Below are 17,798 nucleotides of genomic sequence, written 5' to 3'. Positions count from 1 at the left end.
TGACGAGTAAACGTACCGGCGAAAATGTCGTGACTTGAAAAAAATATCGAACTTTGCGAGGCATTATAGACGTCTTATTGGTACAGTGATGTAAGTTTATTTTTTTAATGTAATAGGTAGGTAGTACTGGCAATTGGGCCATCTGATGCTAAGTGATCAGCACCGCCTGTAAACATTGGCACTGTAAGAAATAATAACCATTCTTTACATCACACCAATACACCATCAATCTAGGGAGCTAATATGTTATGTCCCTTGTCCCTGTAGTTTAACAGGCTCGCTCATCCCTCAAACCAGAACACTAATACGGTTTGTTGTTTGACGGTAAAACATCTGATGTGTTGGTCGTACCTACCCATATGAGTTTGCACACAGCCCTAACAAAAGTAAAAGAGTAATTGATTAGTTTTTTTATATTTGCAAATGTTAGTGCTGATAGGATGAAATGGTGATCTTCAAGAAATAGTGGAAACAAGCTAAGAAATATTTGCGGTCGAGTAGGTTCTGTGCTTAATATAACGCTACATAGGAATTGAGTTTGAAACATGCTTACAGTTATTAAATAGATGATTGTGATATTGTTAATTTGTTAATAAGATCGCCAAGGTTTCGCTTCTAGACTAAAAAATGGTGTTTCTAATTCTGTCTGATAGGTTTTTTGAAGTGATTAAATTCTAGTTCTTTTATCTTCGAGCAAGGTAATTTGTTTGCGAATTTGCAGTATTAATTATATATTAAATTATGAGTCCAGACGACCCACTAATTTAAACGCGTGTATCTTAACCGATGATTGCGATTTCGAACTCAGGCAATTTAACTATGAACCCACTGAATTTTTATGTGCTTAACATTTGTTTAACTTCGTGTTGTCGATGCAGAATACATCGTGAGTAGACCTGCATGTGTCTTATTCCAATGAAATTCGGCCACATGTGAATCCAATAATACGCATTGGAGCAGCGTGGTGGAAAAACCTCCCAAACTATCTCCACAAAGGGAGAGGTGGCCTTAGCCCAGCAGTGGTACGTTTACAAGCTCTTACTTTACTTTGTACTATATGGAGATTTCTAGGAGCGATATTTAAATAAAGCTACGATGTTTATGGATTAAAAAAAATATATAAATATCAGTTAAGTTTATATAAAAAATATGAAATTTATTTCTCGTCTCGCCATTAAAGAAAAAATATTTTCATTTTTATAATTTATAACGTGGAATGTACTAACGAAACCAGATACCGTCGTTTTGGGCCCATTAAAAATACTGAATATTTCGTTACAAAAGTATTATATTCTAGATTTACAAATTTCAATATCATTCGTTTACTAGTCTCTGAATAAGTTGTTAAACGAAAATAATGACATATACAATACTCAACAGGTTACTCAAAGCAGATAGGCGGATTCAAAGTCGTATAAAAGCGCGAAGGTCGTAAGTCCATGTAGGTCGTTATAAAAAAAAATATACATTTGACTTGTTAGATTTAAATGTACACTAAAAACCAACGTAACGAAAATTTCATTAATATATTGTGAGTGAGACGCGTTTTATTAAAAGTTTTCACTGATGCTGCTTAAAATTTAATCTCCCTAAACATTCGTTGCTTTTATAATAACAGTAACATTAACAAGTTTAGCCGCGACAGTCCTTACAAAGTTTACACGAAACTTTAAGTTCGTAACAATCTCGCCTCCTTTAAAGCCGGGTCGCAGGTTTACATGGCATCTAATTGTGTGAACCAGTAACTAGTAATAAAGAAGTACGAATACTGGGTAAAAACCAAGTTTTGCAATGACTTAGTCTGCATGGTTAGGCAGTTTGACTGCCTTATATAGTAATGTAGGACATGCTTGGTGTACAGTTACGCCAATCTTGTGTTGATTTTGCAGCATCACTTCGTAATTTGATCGCACAAATTAAACGTTGCAAATATTTTCAATGAAATGAAACTAGTTGTCGCTCGCGGTTTACCTCGCGTTTTAGGGGTTGTTCGTTAAGTGTGAGGCATAAACGAGTAGTCTATAATCTTTCTTGAGGTTCAAGCTTTCTTCATTCCTTAATAATATCTTCAAATTCTGTTATGTAGTTTGGCCGTGAAAGAGCAACAGACAGACAGAAAGACGGACAGACAGTTACTTTCGCATTTATAATTTTATTATAGATTGTAAAACCTTAAGCAAATTAGTGAACGTAATACCTGTGTTGGTATATGTTAGTTTTAGTCCCTTGTCTTGCGAGTGGGGGGAGGTTGTTGGTACTTCCTTTTCTGAACTGTACACCCGACAACGTATATGCAATATATTGTTTTAATGATTTATTGAGTTGTTCATACATAAAAGCTCACCTAGCAAGCTTAGTTTTGCGTTTATTATTGTAGTTAGGAAGTTAGGATTAAAAGAGACTTTTATGACATTACGATTTCAATAGACTTTTTATATATTTTTAATTTATTGTTCAATATTTCTTCTAATTATAAATCTTTAGGGTATGCTTATTAAATATTCGTCATTCACATTATTTTGTTATATAACAAAATAACCTACTGACTGACACTGGCTTACCAGTTAATTAAACCCACGCAACTAATTATATATGTTCAATGTATTTAAATATATATGTTTAATAAATATTCCTCAACATTTACAATTTCTTCCGAACACGACGTTTCAAAACAAACATTCCACATTCATAAATTATATATTTTATCTCAGGGTTCTGATACTATGTACTTATAAACAGATATAGTGTACAAAAGATAAGAAATAAATCAAAATGTAAATACAAATTGCAATATCAAGGCCAGAGCACGTTTCATTAAACTCGATAAAACAAACAAATCAATATGAGACGCGATACCATACTACGTAAAAGGTAACGAGGATCATGATATTATGGCCACATCCACACGTGTCCATGTTATGCTAAGCTAACATTAGTTCCAGGATTTACGAAATAAATTTAACGAAAATAAAAATTATGTTTTGTTACCAAAAGTTCTAGTTATTTTTTCAATTTCTTATATTTAGGCAGGCTCAATTGGATAATTTGTTGTTTAACAACAATTATCCCTTCCCCTTAAGGTATGCCTTAAGGGGGAGGGACGAAATTAGGAACTAAGATATGTCCTCGTACCTCAAGTTACACTGGCTCACTCACACTTTGAATAATTTTACAATTGAGCATTGTTGTTAAGCGGTAAAAAATGACGCGATGACTTGGTGGGACAGTACAATAATTTTGGTAAATAATCAATAAGATTAAGCTACAGGTGAAACTACAATAGTTCCCGAATGTGGAATATATATTTTGATATATGTCTATAAATTTAGTAGTTCCTCTATTTTCTCTATCAATTATTTTATATATATGCATAATAAATCTGTATTGTCTATATAAAAATCAACGAATACAAAGCCCAAGTTTTTTATCATCTGCATAATCTTTTACTGTTAGAGCGGAGATGGCCCAGTGGCTTGAATACCCAGTGTTTTATCTTAATGGAAGATTGCGGGTTCAAAGCCGGTCAAGCAAACGATTCACTGGAAGTTTATATGTACTTATTTATAGTTCAGAGGAAAGAATTGTGTTGACTAAAAATCTTCCAAGTGTAACACATATAGGCATAGCGCGGTGGATTAATCTCCAAACCCCTTAAGAGGCCTTTGTAGTAGTTTTAATATAATGTTTGTGTAAATATAGATGAACTGTCAAACGGGTCATACGATGTATGTGTTTACCGCCGCTCATGGACATTAGTACTGTAAATAATATTAATCAAGCCTCATATCACCGGAGCACCATCAACCTTGGGAACTAAGATTTCGTTTCCCCTGTGCCTGTAGTTTCACTTGTTCGCTAACTTTGCAAACGGTAACACAACAGTACTAAGTACTGTTGTTTGGTAGTTGAATATATGATTAATAGGTAATACCTATACAGACGGGCTTTAATAACTAACAAAATAGGAAATATTATATTTTTCTTTAACCTAAAAAACTTTTCCAATAGAACGTAAACCATCACACCCCATTTTACCACGTCAAGGGTTGAATTAAGCATTTAGAATTAAGCTACACTGTATTTCTTTTTACCCAATATTGTATTCATGTTATTATCACTGGTGGATCTTAAATAAATAAATAAATAAATAAATAAATTAAAAAAGTATTTGTCTCCCCGGGACTCAAACTATCTCCATAAGAAATTTTATCTAGATAGATTCAGCGTGAAGAGGTAACAGACTGTTAAGACAGAGTTCGTTTTGTATTTATAATAATTATTTATATTAATTAGTATTGCATAATTACATAATCCATTTTCCTCCACTTCTTAGATGAATATTAGATAAATTATTCAATATTTTAATCGTATAGTATATTTGAGATACAAAGTATAAAATAATAATCGGGACGCCCTAATAGCCTAAAATCTAGACGGATGTCGGCAAAAACGAACACGCAGACCAGACCGGTTACGAACGACTTTGACTTGAAGTTTTATTACAGGTAATTTGTTTTAGGCTATTTGAAGATAAAGGATCCTAGATAATAATAGACAAATGTGATTGTAATTTGAGAGACAAGATTATTTTCTAATAGTAAAGGGTCTTGCGTAAGATAAATAATTCCAAATGGCTTTTCTCATTTGATTTGTATATGCGTTTACATTTTAAAACTTTAAGGGCTATTCTTTGACATTTCATGTGCCTTAGCTTTGTTACAAGTCGTATTATTCCATTTAATTATGACTTGTTACGTATGTTTTTACGTAAGTCGGTCTGCGTAGGTACTACCCACTCATCAGATATTCTACCGCCAAACATCAGTACTCAGTGTAGTTGTGTTCCGGTTTGAAAGGTGAGTGAGCTAGTGTAACTACAGGCACAAGGGACATAACATCCTAGTTCTCGAGGTTGGTGGCGCATTGGCGATGTAAGGAATGGTTAATCTTTTTTACAGTGCAATAAGTGTCTATGGGCAATGTTGACTACTTAACATTAAGCTCGTCAACCTATTTCTATTATAAAAAATGAGATAATTAAAAAAAACTCTTTTTATATAGTTACCCAATTCTGTATAGGCCTGTATGAAATTTTCGGAATAACAAAGTTTTAATATCACGCGTGTTGAATTCCTACGAATGACGTTTCTCCGTTTGTTTTGAGGATAGCGCGACACGTACTTTGAAAGATAGACCGTCTCGCTCAAAACAGGTAGCTTGGTCACGTTTCGTTTACCTTTCTCATTAAGATCTCTATCATATTGTTGTCTTCTTAAATTCAACACTTAATATGTGCCTACAGAGATATTTATGTGTGCTGATATCCATTTATGTATTGGTTCACCAACGATGAATCTATCGAACACATTTAGTGGAAAAACTAGATAGGTAATTAAGTTTCGTATAGGGTTTATTCTTCTGAAAATTTTATAATTTCTAAAGCAACGACAACACGAGCGGTAACACGTCAGAAATTAATCTATTGTATTATTTCAACTGCAAATTAATCATGAACGTTTAAAGATCTTAATAATGTGTATCTTTTTTTTATATATTATAAGCAAAGCAGCAAGTACATACATATACTACGTGAATCTCAAATAGGTTACTGATGTTTTTCATCTAATTAGTACGGTTTTTATTAAATTACAACTTATGAAAGAACAATCCAAAATATATCTTAAACATTGAAACTTAAAACAAATGATTTGAAATAAATTACGCCGTAATAAAAGCTGTTTTATAATGGCACCTACACAGACCGTAATCTACATTGTCATTGAAGATAAACTTTAATTATGAGGGACCAATGCTTACTTTTCATTTGTGTGAATTATCATTGATAGACTGTCTTTTATTTCAAGTTAATTCCATCTAATGGTTGTAATAAAATTAATGGAACAAGATAATGCAATAAGTCTAGACATTACGAAAATTGTAACAAAATCTAAAATCTTCAAATTGTAATCTTATATTTTAAATGTAGAGTTTAAGCCTGTTCACGTTTGAGGAGAAGAGTACAAGCTTATTCCATCACACTGCTCCAAGTTCGGTGAATTCACACGCGCCAGATTTTCATCCATTACATACAAGTTTCCTTACGATTTTATTTCTTGTGATTATAAACACAAATTAAACAAATGAAAATTGATTGTATTTTATCCGCATTAGAGCCCAGATTCGGTTAAGATAAAATTGCAGCTATAATCGAATAAATTCGAATACATAATCAACAATAATTCCAAATATCTTATTTAAACTAGTTACATATATGACGTAAATATCCAGTCCAGTGCCACACTAGCCAAAGTTTCGCCTCCGGTGTTCAATATGGAGGGGCAAACACCTCACGTGCCACCAATAAAGCTACATTATGGTCGTTTAAGCCAATAATAACTTGGATGTGTGGTCCTTACTATCACAACTCGATTCATTGTCATTCGTCGATTTTGTTTTAAATTTTATTGGTAGGTTTTATTAATTTTGAAATTGGAAGCCAAACAGAATAAACAACCACTTTTTCGGAAGCGGTCTGCTTTGCCAAGCCCAATGGCACAGTCAGAAATAGTAGTATTCCTAACATCATCAATGCCTCTGTAATCTTATTAGCAATGGTGATGATTATGATTTAAATTCCCCCTTACGTTACGTGCTACGTGATTTCATAAATGGTAAATATACTTAGGCCGTTGAGTGGACCAACTTCGAGCCAAGCAATTTTCTCGGAATAAAGCCAAGATCTGTTTATTAACGTAACCTAGAATCTACAGGTTGCCTTTCCGTCTGAGTAAGCACTCGTATTAAAAAGGGTCAGATTATACTCGAACAATGTAAATTTATCATAAACCCCAGAGCATTAACCACGAAACGTTAAGGGAATAATATAAACACTGAAAATATTGCCTGGAAGAAATGTTTCAATGGTAAAGTCGTCTTCGTAACTAATTAGCCAGCCCAACTTGTCCACAAGTTCAAAGGTATTGAGCGTTGATAGAATATAGTAAATATATATGTACATTACATACGAGAGTATAAATCGCATTTCTCAAATGAACCTTAGAAAATTATAGTGCTCCGTCGCCTAATGGAAGAATACTCTTAAAAGCTTGTACATTCTTATCGTTTTCTTTAAAACAACAAGAGCTGCAATCTTGTGATTCTCTTCTGAAAATTGTATCTTAAAGTGGATTGTTTTGTTGTTTGCATTTATTTAGCATCTTGTTTTGTTCCACCTATAACCAACTATTTTGCTCGTAACACCTTGTTCGGGTTTTATTTTATCAAGAAATACTCTTGATAGAGTTTTAGGTTAGCGCTTTTAAGGAATGGTTAATATTTCTTACAGCGCCATTTTTTTAGGTAGCGGTGACCACTTCAGGTGACCAAATTTGTTCGTCCATCTACCATGAAAGAAAAGACCATGTAAAAATATTTTTATTTTCGATGTTTATACTTTAAGAAAAACGATTTAATACTGTCGATATATTTTCCTTGCTAAAATTCTGTTTAATAAAATCTTTTATCTCGAAACCAAGTAAGTATTTGAAACGCGTTTAACTAAGTAAATGAGTTTAATGAGGTTAAAAACTCGTGTTCTCTTAAACGCCACATCAAAGGTTTCGAAACTTACCACAGAAAGTATAATTTGCTTCCTGGCATAAAAGGAATGTCGACGTTAATGGTATTGCTTCAACTGTTGAATAATTTCAAGGGATATTAATATCGAATACTTTAAAAATTACTTTAGTACATAATGCCACATAAAAGTTCTTATAGAACATTAGTTGTAGTCCGCAACTTCGTTCCCGTTTTAGCTGTTAGGTAGGTATAAAAAGTGTGCCTATTGTCTTCCTTGGGGTCGAAGCTTGTATTACGAGACTAGCCCTAGCCTCCAATACGGTGCTACGTCATAGGATATCATAATTAATAATATCATAATTAATGTCACATTATTATTATTATTACATATTATTACAATTATTATTCTAATTAATTGATCAATAATTTGTACAACTTTAGTTGATATTATTTTATAACATTTAATACTGGCATGTAACACTATTTCTTATTTTAAAAGTGATTGAGCTGTCATAAGGAAAACAATTGGATGATTGTAAGAATATAGAGAGAGATTGAAACATCATGGTACAACATAATTTTGCCATCCCGAACTACTGAAATTACACTTGCTTCACATTAAATTTTCAAATTCGGTTCAGGTTTTGGCCTTGAAAGAAAAACGTACAGAGAGACAGAGTTACTTTCGCATTTATAATATCAGTATGGCTAATGTCTGACATTTTAATTACTTCCAAACATTTTATTTATTCATTGAGAACAGAGTACTTTTTTGTTCAGTGTTCTTTTGTAGGTTTAAAAATATGGTAATTTAATAAGCATGTATTTGTCGTTTACGAGATGGCTTTGTGGTTAGGTCACCTTTGTCTACGGGTCAAGATAATCACTCCAATCAGATACACCATTTGCTCAAACAATTTTTCTTTTTAATTAATATTTGTCATTATAAAACGATAAAGCAACTCCGTGTTTGAGCAAAAGATTTTGGACCACGTTCCACCATGCTGTTCCAATGCTGTTTGTTCAATTGAAATTTCAGTGGTGTTAGCCTGGGTTTGATCTTGCAATCATCGGTTAAGATGAACGCGTTTTATTTAACCACTAAGCCATTTTGGTTCTTATTAAATCTTCTTAGTGTAGTTTAAAATAATGGCGTGTAAACTTTCATCAGAAACTTATAAAGGCCTTAGAGAAGATATGAACGCGATGATAACCTAATAAAATATTACTTACAAAGAATGTTTGCTCTGAACCAAGTATTCGACATTAGCCATTGTACCCCGTGGTCTAAACATAACGCTTTAGAATATGTAATAGATATTCGATCTCCCAACAGGCATTACAAAATCCTATCACACAATTTTGATTCCTTGTTACTAAAGACACAGATACTAGATTCGCGTGAAGTATTTTTACTTTAACCGACTCGTAGTATTGGCCATAGAATAACCGTAGTTCAGCGGTCTATGATCGTTTGATCGTGTTGTGATATTAGACACAGTGGGGCGTCTCGACTTTTCTTTGCTGGATGTTTTTCAGCTTTTTCATTGTTATTTGCCTTATATTAATGCAGATATTTTTTTCTTTTTCGTAACTAAGTCTGATATAAGTTTTCGTATTAAGGGCTCTGATTTTTTTGATATTCTTAATAATATTTCTGTGCACGTAAACGAATTACTCCGTGTTACTAACCTTAGATGTAGGAAACGCTGATTCATGTCAGTTTAACTAATTTACTAGGATATGTGTATTATACGTCGAACTTCAATGAAGATCGAACGATAAGTACCGTTAGTTACTTGTTGACTTCCAGGCAGGATGAATTATATATAGCATTATATATATATAGAATATCATTGAACTAAAATACCTATGTATTTTAAATGTTGAAAAAGAGTAGTCAGAGAACTAGTGAGCTTATTGCCACTTTCTTCTTTCTTCGCGGTATCTGTAATCTACATTCCGAACCGGTGGTAGCTTCGCTTGATATAGTTTGTAAAATGAGGATTTCAAAGTGCTTGTAAAAGTCTATGTGAATAAAGTATATATGTATATTTTGATTTTGATTTTGGACGTATTAGTAACACCAGCGAAGATTGAGCCAGAGAGGTTAATGCCCAACTGTGCGATACTTACCGAATGCTACTTAAATGTTGTTAAGTCTTTACATATTAAATATTAATATTTCTCAAAGGTTACATTTAAGAGAATTAGTATGATTACTTGAACCCTACTTAAATATTTACATTAAATTATATATCTCTTATTCGAAAGAAAATGCGAGCCGTCTAGTAAAATTCTACATGCCTAGGATTTAGATAAAGACGAATATTTTACTTACATAGCGAGTAAGACAGAGTAGTACTGTGGCAAAGAGCCTCTGTAATGTTCAACGTTAATATTCCAACAGGCGTCGTAATAAAAGTGAGTTATCCACTCTAAATTTATTTTTATAATGCAACAATTTGTTTAATATAATAATCACAGCTAATACAATATATACGCTGAGCTAGGCTGTTTTAACTATTGTAACAGAAAGTATACTTTCAAGTAATTTGGGATTATCTTTGGTTTATTTTTATGATATCGGTAGGCGGACGAGCAAATGGACCACCTAATGATAAGTGGTTACCACCAATAGCGTTGTAAGAAATATTAACCATTCCTTACATCACCAATGCGCCACCAACCTTGGGAACTAAGATGTTACGTCCCTTATGCCTGTAGTTACACTGGCTCACTCGCCTACCGAGACGGGCTTGCACTTCGCATTGCAGCAGCTTGGTGGAATAACCTCCAAAAACTTGTCAAAGGGAGAGGAAGCCAAAAGCCTCTAAATCCTTAACCCAGCAGTGGGACATTTACAGGCTGTTCTTATGCTGTACTTTAGTTTAGTATTTTTTTACTTAAAAATTTTTAGTGGTTTCGTTAAGACTTCAATAACGGCGTAACTTACGCCTTAATTTGATTCACAGAGGTACTCAAACTAATTTGGACACAAAGCAAACTTGAAACGCTTTGAATATTTTGTTTACATAAATAAAATAATATAATTAAAGTTTACGAAACACAGGTATCGCTTTTCTTGAGATCTATTGTGCTCAAAAAGATTTTGTCAACCCAAAGAAGGATCTTGTAACCTTTTGTTTCAATACTTAAGTAACTCCATCTAAACTTGTCTTTTGTACATTTATAATTGTAATGTATAATAGTTATTTTAATATAACCTATACATATAATAAAATTGGAGTGTCTGTTTGTAATATTAAATTAACCGATTCTTACTAAATGTCTGTCTGTCTGTCTGTCTGTTTGTTCCGGCTAATCTCTGGACACGGAACGGCTGAACCGATTTCGACGGGACTTTCACTGGCAGATAGCGGATGTAAAAAGGAGTAACTTAGGCTATTATACTTTTATTTTAGAATTATATATAGAATAAAAATAAAATCACGCTTTAATATCCAAATATCTTAAATTCAAACAACGCGCACGAAGCCGCGGGCACAGCTAGTAAATTAATAAAAAAACAACTGTATCTCCATCAGTTTAGAGACGCTTTAAAATATAATTGTATTAAATTAATAATTACAATAATTGCAATTTAAAATATAATGTATTATGATTAAAATGAAAAAGTACAAACATTGGTCATGTATGGGCCTCTTTCACTGAAAAAGAGTTCTACGATATTTCTACCAAAATAATAAAATCTTCAAATGAAACAAATCGACTCCATGTCAAGATAAGTGATTCGTGTACGTTATAGGGCTTAGACAAATGCGAATAGCGTTAAAGGCCGTAACTTCCCTTATAAACCCGCAACGACTGGTGTTTATGTATGAAATAACTTCATAAACATTTAAAAATTGCTATAACAGAATGTATTAATTGCTCGGCCGTCGGAAGCAATAATAAAACTCGTATTACCAATTTCCAGTATTAACAGATGTGGGTCATCGACTCGCATGACAAAAAAGTTAAATTGCTTTTAAATTCCACACATCGTCCAATTCATGTGGAATAAATCCATTTGGAAATTCAGCGCTGAGAATTGTTTTTATGTGTTTTTTTTTTATATTCTGTGGGGTTAAATTTACTTATTGACTTGAATTGACTTGGAGTTAGATTTTAAATCATCATCCTTAGAAAATAATTTGCGTTATTGGTGTTTCTTTTACAGTATTACGTTTCGTGACTTTGTCGATATTTTATTTAAGCGTTTTGTATCACGCTGTAAAATCAAAAAGTTTTAATTTAATTTATATTATAAAAAATAACAAAAATGTTTCACTTGTGATTTTATTTAAAAGTCCGAGTTTAACCCAACCTCCTTTGGATTATTAAAAAATAATACCTACAAAAAAAGTATTGTACAAGCATTTTTATCTCGGTTCAACTTGATTCCAGCCGTCTACTTTTAATATTTCGATCAGAAATACTATTCGTTTTAAAATCACAATCCTACTTCTCTCGAGATTATATGAATTTATCAGCAAGTTCCTCTCAACGAATGCGTCGAGTTTATCAAAAGAATTTCTGCAATGCCGATAGAAATCGTGTCAGTTGCTTGGTTCATATCAATCAACTATGGATCTTAAAGCACGTTCTATATACTATATATTTGGATATAACTTTTGAATCTAGTCCGTTAACGTGCCAAACCTTGTCGTGAACATCTGTATCATTAATTTAAAAAATATCATGATCATTGCTTACAAAAACAAAAGAAAAAATACCAATAACGGCTAATAAAATTCTTCCACCTATTCTTTTATTTAGTACGATGACATTATAGTTTTCGTGACATACATATAACTTTATATCAGCCACAATCCGACACTAATGTGGGCGCATAATCTTATATACTTTGTACTCTTCACACACTCACACACCACCTTATGTCAGATAAAGAAAGCTAATGTAAGACGCGCCGAAACACGATCTTCATGTCTCGTGCAAACATGATCCCATTAATAAATCTGCAGTAGCGAAGGATAAGTCAACGTACGAGCGATATTATATCTTTTTCCCAATAGAATAAGTGTTCTATTCGCTTTTGTTTTATATCGTAATGAATATCACGTTCTGGTTGATACAAGATTTTTTGCGGTTCCATAAAAATTGGTAAGGTTTCTCTGAATATGGTGGAATTTAAATATATGTATTTATTTGTAATAGAAAATCTTGCGATCTTCATTAAATAGTTCAAAGAGCGAAGAGCTTCAATCGTGATATTTTATAAACATAATTAAATATTTATAAATTTAAGTAGCTATTACCTGTTATACGTATGAGCATAAAAAAGAGCCACCTACTCGTAATTGGTAATCACTGCCCTTGGGAAGTCAGACGTTATGTTCCACGTGCCTGTACGTAGTACGTCTGTACATAGACTCGCTCATAATTTAAACCTGGAACACAACATAAGTGTTGCTGTTTGGCGTTATTATGAGTGGAAGTTACCTACCTAAGAATTAGACAAAGCCCAACTTCCAGGTAAAACTTCAAAATAAAACATGTTTTAGTCGTTTTTTTAGTTTAAAATACGTATTTTCAATTATTACTGTAGATTATGATTATAGTGCTTTGGTTTTAAAAAACCTTAACGAGAATTTTACTTTAAAGTCAGTTTGAGGAAAACGAAAAATGTGTTTAAAGCTACTTAACGTTTCCGGCTTCAGGCGGGTTTAATTTCATCTGTCTGAAAAACTAATGTATAGACAAAACTAAGTAAACATTTTATATTTTTATTTATAATAATCTACTAAAATTTGGGTTAAAATGATTTTATTTATAATGTCCTAGAAATATTGTATAATATTTACTACATTACAGAATCTATAAAAGTAAAATATAACATTAACTTTATTCGCTACACAGTAAGATTGTCTTGTGTTATTTCTTAAGGTCTCTGTAATTTATATTTTTGTAAATTTTCAGAATTTAATTATTTAAAGTCATCAATAATATTACAATATTGTAGTATGTGTCGACAGCAAGCAGCTACTACTTAGATAATATAAACCTTATCGGCTACGTAGTAAGATATATTATTGTAAACAAATAATTAAACATTTAAAACATAAAAACCAATACTGATATTTATCAATGATAAACAACACTAATTTATCAATTATATGTATAACTTGGCTACTTGGCCAGTTGAAACTTCTGACACGCTAGACCACCATGACAAAGGGATAGATATAATTGGACGAAGGCACGCATGTCCTCGCATTAATTATTAATTTCTCAATGACATGTCTGGACGCCATTGTGTGATGGCTGTTAACACGTTTACGTTCTCACAGTTGGACTTAGAGGATGAAAGGGAGGTGGGTTGGGACTGTTGATGAATTACCGTCGACACGTCTTCAAGACCTGATGTGCTAGTAATTGTACAGTATAATAATTTAGTCTTGAAATCAAAACAATAGGTGGAATTATGAAACGAAGTATAAATTAGTTTTCATTTAAAATAAAAAAAATAGAAGAATGACACCTCTTCATTGCCTCCACTGGTGACAATTGCTTAATTTTTGGATGTGAGGATGTGAATTGCGATTCAACTGTGACATGTCACTGGCACTCTTGCCGCCATTCCCATATTCCATTGTACAGTAACTATTTTTAATTTTTTATTCCTATGTAATGAAATTTGTATAATTCCTATGTGAATAAATAACTGAAACTGATTAGAGGAAAATATTATATCAGGTCTGCTTTTTTATTTTAATTGGAACATCAGATTAGACGAGTCTCCACGTGTAACGGTCCACTATTGATGTAGAAGTAGCAGACGCGATACTAGGTACATTTCTTCCTGTCGAACCGCTATCTATAAATACTTATATATATGCGATAACATCACTTGACAAGTATTTGCTTAGATGTTGCTTGGAAATGAACATTTTTCAGTTAGAGAATGGAAACTTAATCAGCAGAAATGAATATAGTTGTTCCGAAACCTGTTCGGCTTCCAGTTCCGAGCAGTAATTTCCTTCTAACTCTCAGTTAGGAATATTCTAGAAAATTGTCTTTAAGATTAAATAATAGAGATACGGTAAAGGTGAATATTTTTTACAAAAATTCTGACGGGAAGTAAGTCAATATAAAGCATTTTTTACAATTTTCGTCTATTTTGCTCTCGTGTCTTCGTTTGGTAAACTTGTCACGTACGAAGAATTGAACGGATTTGAATGGGACTCTCGCTGGGATAATCGTTAGGGTCCAGGTTTAAGTATAGGCTATTTTTTATCTCAATTGAAAGGCTATTTTCCGAACCGTAAACTTTTCATAAACATGCTGGCGTTTTGTTCGTATTGGTCTTACATATGTATCTTGTAAAAGATTTAACGAAAAATGTATAATTCCTAAATTAAATGTAGAAATTAGATTTGAAATAATACTTTAAAAATAATAATAATAACATATTCCCATTCCTTAACAGGCATTTTCGCTGCATTTCTATAACCTGTTAAGGTTTTATTTTTTTAGGAAAGTAGCCGAGCAAATATGTAGGTCATTTGATGGTAAGCGTCAAGATACCGTAACCATAAGATCTGAAATGTTATGTCCATTGTGTTTGTAATAACATCGACTTACTCACTCTTCAAATCAAAACGCAGGAGTACTTATGACTGATAATATATGTTTTTTTTTTAATTCGGAGAAACTTTTTGTTCCTTGAAAATCAACTCCTCGGTTTATTTATTATTAATTAATTGTTCATATCTGATGAAGACTCGACTGTATTGCGGATATGTTTTTATCATTTCTCAAAATTACACATCCATCTAAAATATGGATGTTTGTATATCTATCGTAACGTCTCTTTTTAACTTAATATATTATAAGAAATTCTTCAAAAAATATAAAACAATGTCTTTTAAATTTCAGATGAGAAGCGTTTGCAGTTATCCTGTTTCGTGGTACATTTAAGGTAAGAACATGATTCATAGTATCATTATTTTTCATAATATAATTAGTAACTGTTTACAATTTATCTATTGTTATATATGCCGTTAACTCAAAAACTCAATTACAATTTAGTTCATAGATACTTGTTATGCCGGATCTAATAAATCGCGCGGTGTTTGTGATATTTTGGTTTTAGTAAGACATTTTGCTTTGTCTGTTAAAACGTTGCACAAATACATAAGTCGTTTAAGTCTTACAAACCGATTAAGAAACAAACTTCTGAACGCATTGTTATATAATTAATCTAAATTATTGTCGCTGAGGATTATAATAACCAAACGCCATTCACATTGATCATTATCCTTTTGACGATCAAGTTTTTTATTAATTCAACAATTTTATTGTTTTATTATTAATTACTTTTCAGTGTGTCTGTATGGTTCTAATTATCCGAAATCCACTGTAAATCTGATTTAATAATATCATAATCCAATTAGTGCCGTGTCTCATTTGACATGAGCCTGATCCTGAATGTTTTAACGATTTTACGTCAACAACTTTATTAGTGTTATTGTCAAAAGCTAGTTTATTTATATATATATATGTTTCTTCAAAATATTTTAAATTAAACTATTATAATCATTATAAATAATATTGTAATTACTAAAAGAAAAAGAAACATGACGTAATCAAAAACATGGACGCTTTAAATGTTTGTGGAGTAATACATTTAAAAAAAACTTGACAAACTGTCAAATCCGTATAGATTCAACAGTTCTTCGCTTAATACACTATTTACTCGCATGTTTTACTTCTGAATCTACTATCAAGAAATCACTTTTATCCTAAAAATATAATCATTATGATTATTTCAATCCCTTGATTGTTTTTCAATGCCTCTTAATGTATTTTCTATTTAGGAAATTCGCTTAACATTTAAATTATCACTACGAAATATTTTATCACTGAAAGTAACATTTCTTGCATCTAAAATGATTTAATATTCTATGAAGGAAAGATTAGATGAGATTACGTTTGTTTATATCTCGTCTAAATTAAGAATGTTTTTATACGAACGCAGTTTAGGCGGACCAGGAATCGATTTCCGAGTTTTGCCAGTTGTTTAGGTAATTCTTTGAAAAACGGCTCTGATGGAGTTATTAAAACTCACATGGTGCAAGTTTAAAATAATACACTTATATTTATACAAACTTTAGAGGATTAAATGTCAAGATGCGGTAACGAAACTTCCTCAAAATACTTACCGTAATTATAGTAAACTACAATCAGATGAAATCATTAGTAATAAGTATTTTTTAACTAACTTCTAATAATCTATACATGTAATAAAATTGGAGTGTCTGTTTGTAATATTAAAATAACCCCTTTTTACTAAATGCATATTTATGTATACACGGTAAATATACTAATTTATCATTTTATATTTGTCTGTCTGTTTGTTCCGGCAATCTCTGGAACAGCTGGACCGATTATTTAATAAATAGCTTATTTAATAAGGAGTAACTAAGGCTACAGCAATAACTTTACTTTACTGTACTAAATTTGAGCTTTTTCACTAAATAAATATATAATGCTAGTTGTCACCTACGGCTTTTCTCGCGTTTTAATGGCTGTTCGTCAGGTGCTAGGCATGACAAAGTAGCCTATGTCCGTCCTTAGGGTCAAGCTTGCTTCATTTAGTGGTTTGCCCATGAAAGAGCAACAAACAGACCGAGTTACTCGCGTATAGTATTAGTATAGATTTATTTAATATACAGGAGTTCTTAGAATATTTCTAATACGCTCTTCATATATAAAGAGCTGAGATGGCCTAATGGATAGAACACTTAAAGCAATAAGAAGCTGTGTTTAATACCATTTCAGCGTTTCTCGCTTATAAATTAATTCTTGTACCACGTCCTAAGCCTTCATCGCTTTACAAGTCCCGACCAAAGACTAATTGAAAGAAGAATGAAACTCAAACGAAAATAGCTACCCCAATTACACGTTATATATTTTGAACGGTTTCAATTAATTTTGAAAAATTATTACCTTATTATTTTTACCTTTGACTCGTAAAGGAAACGTCAATTAGAATGTCTTAAGTTATTATTGAAATAACGAGAATTACTTTTAGATCTATCTTGAGTTTATCACATTACAAATAATTGGTAAAAGTTGTTTAATTTGTATTCAATGAAGAAATACTGTTTTTGATTTTAAATTGTAAGAAAGGGGAATATGCTGAAACATTTATTATTCGCTACACCATCAACGTCGCAGAAATCCATTATTGA

At 32.0% G+C, this 17,798-nt stretch overlaps 1 protein-coding gene across 2 annotated transcripts in view; it reads left to right on the top strand.

The window, feature by feature from the left end:
• The window catches only part of LOC125072348, a 174,832-nt gene that overhangs the window by 78,632 nt on the left and 78,402 nt on the right, over positions 1–17,798 (top strand). For both annotated transcript variants that reach the window (XM_047682956.1, XM_047682955.1), the window contains one exon: positions 15,481–15,523. The gene's annotated coding sequence lies outside the window, so the exon portion shown is untranslated. The remainder of the gene's footprint in view (positions 1–15,480; positions 15,524–17,798) is intronic.

Source organism: Vanessa atalanta, chromosome 21 (genome assembly GCF_905147765.1).
Source record: "Vanessa atalanta chromosome 21, ilVanAtal1.2, whole genome shotgun sequence".
NCBI lineage: Eukaryota > Metazoa > Arthropoda > Insecta > Lepidoptera > Nymphalidae > Vanessa > Vanessa atalanta.
The sequence above is the reverse complement of the archived record's forward strand: the minus strand, read 5'-3'. Positions and strand labels throughout refer to the sequence as shown.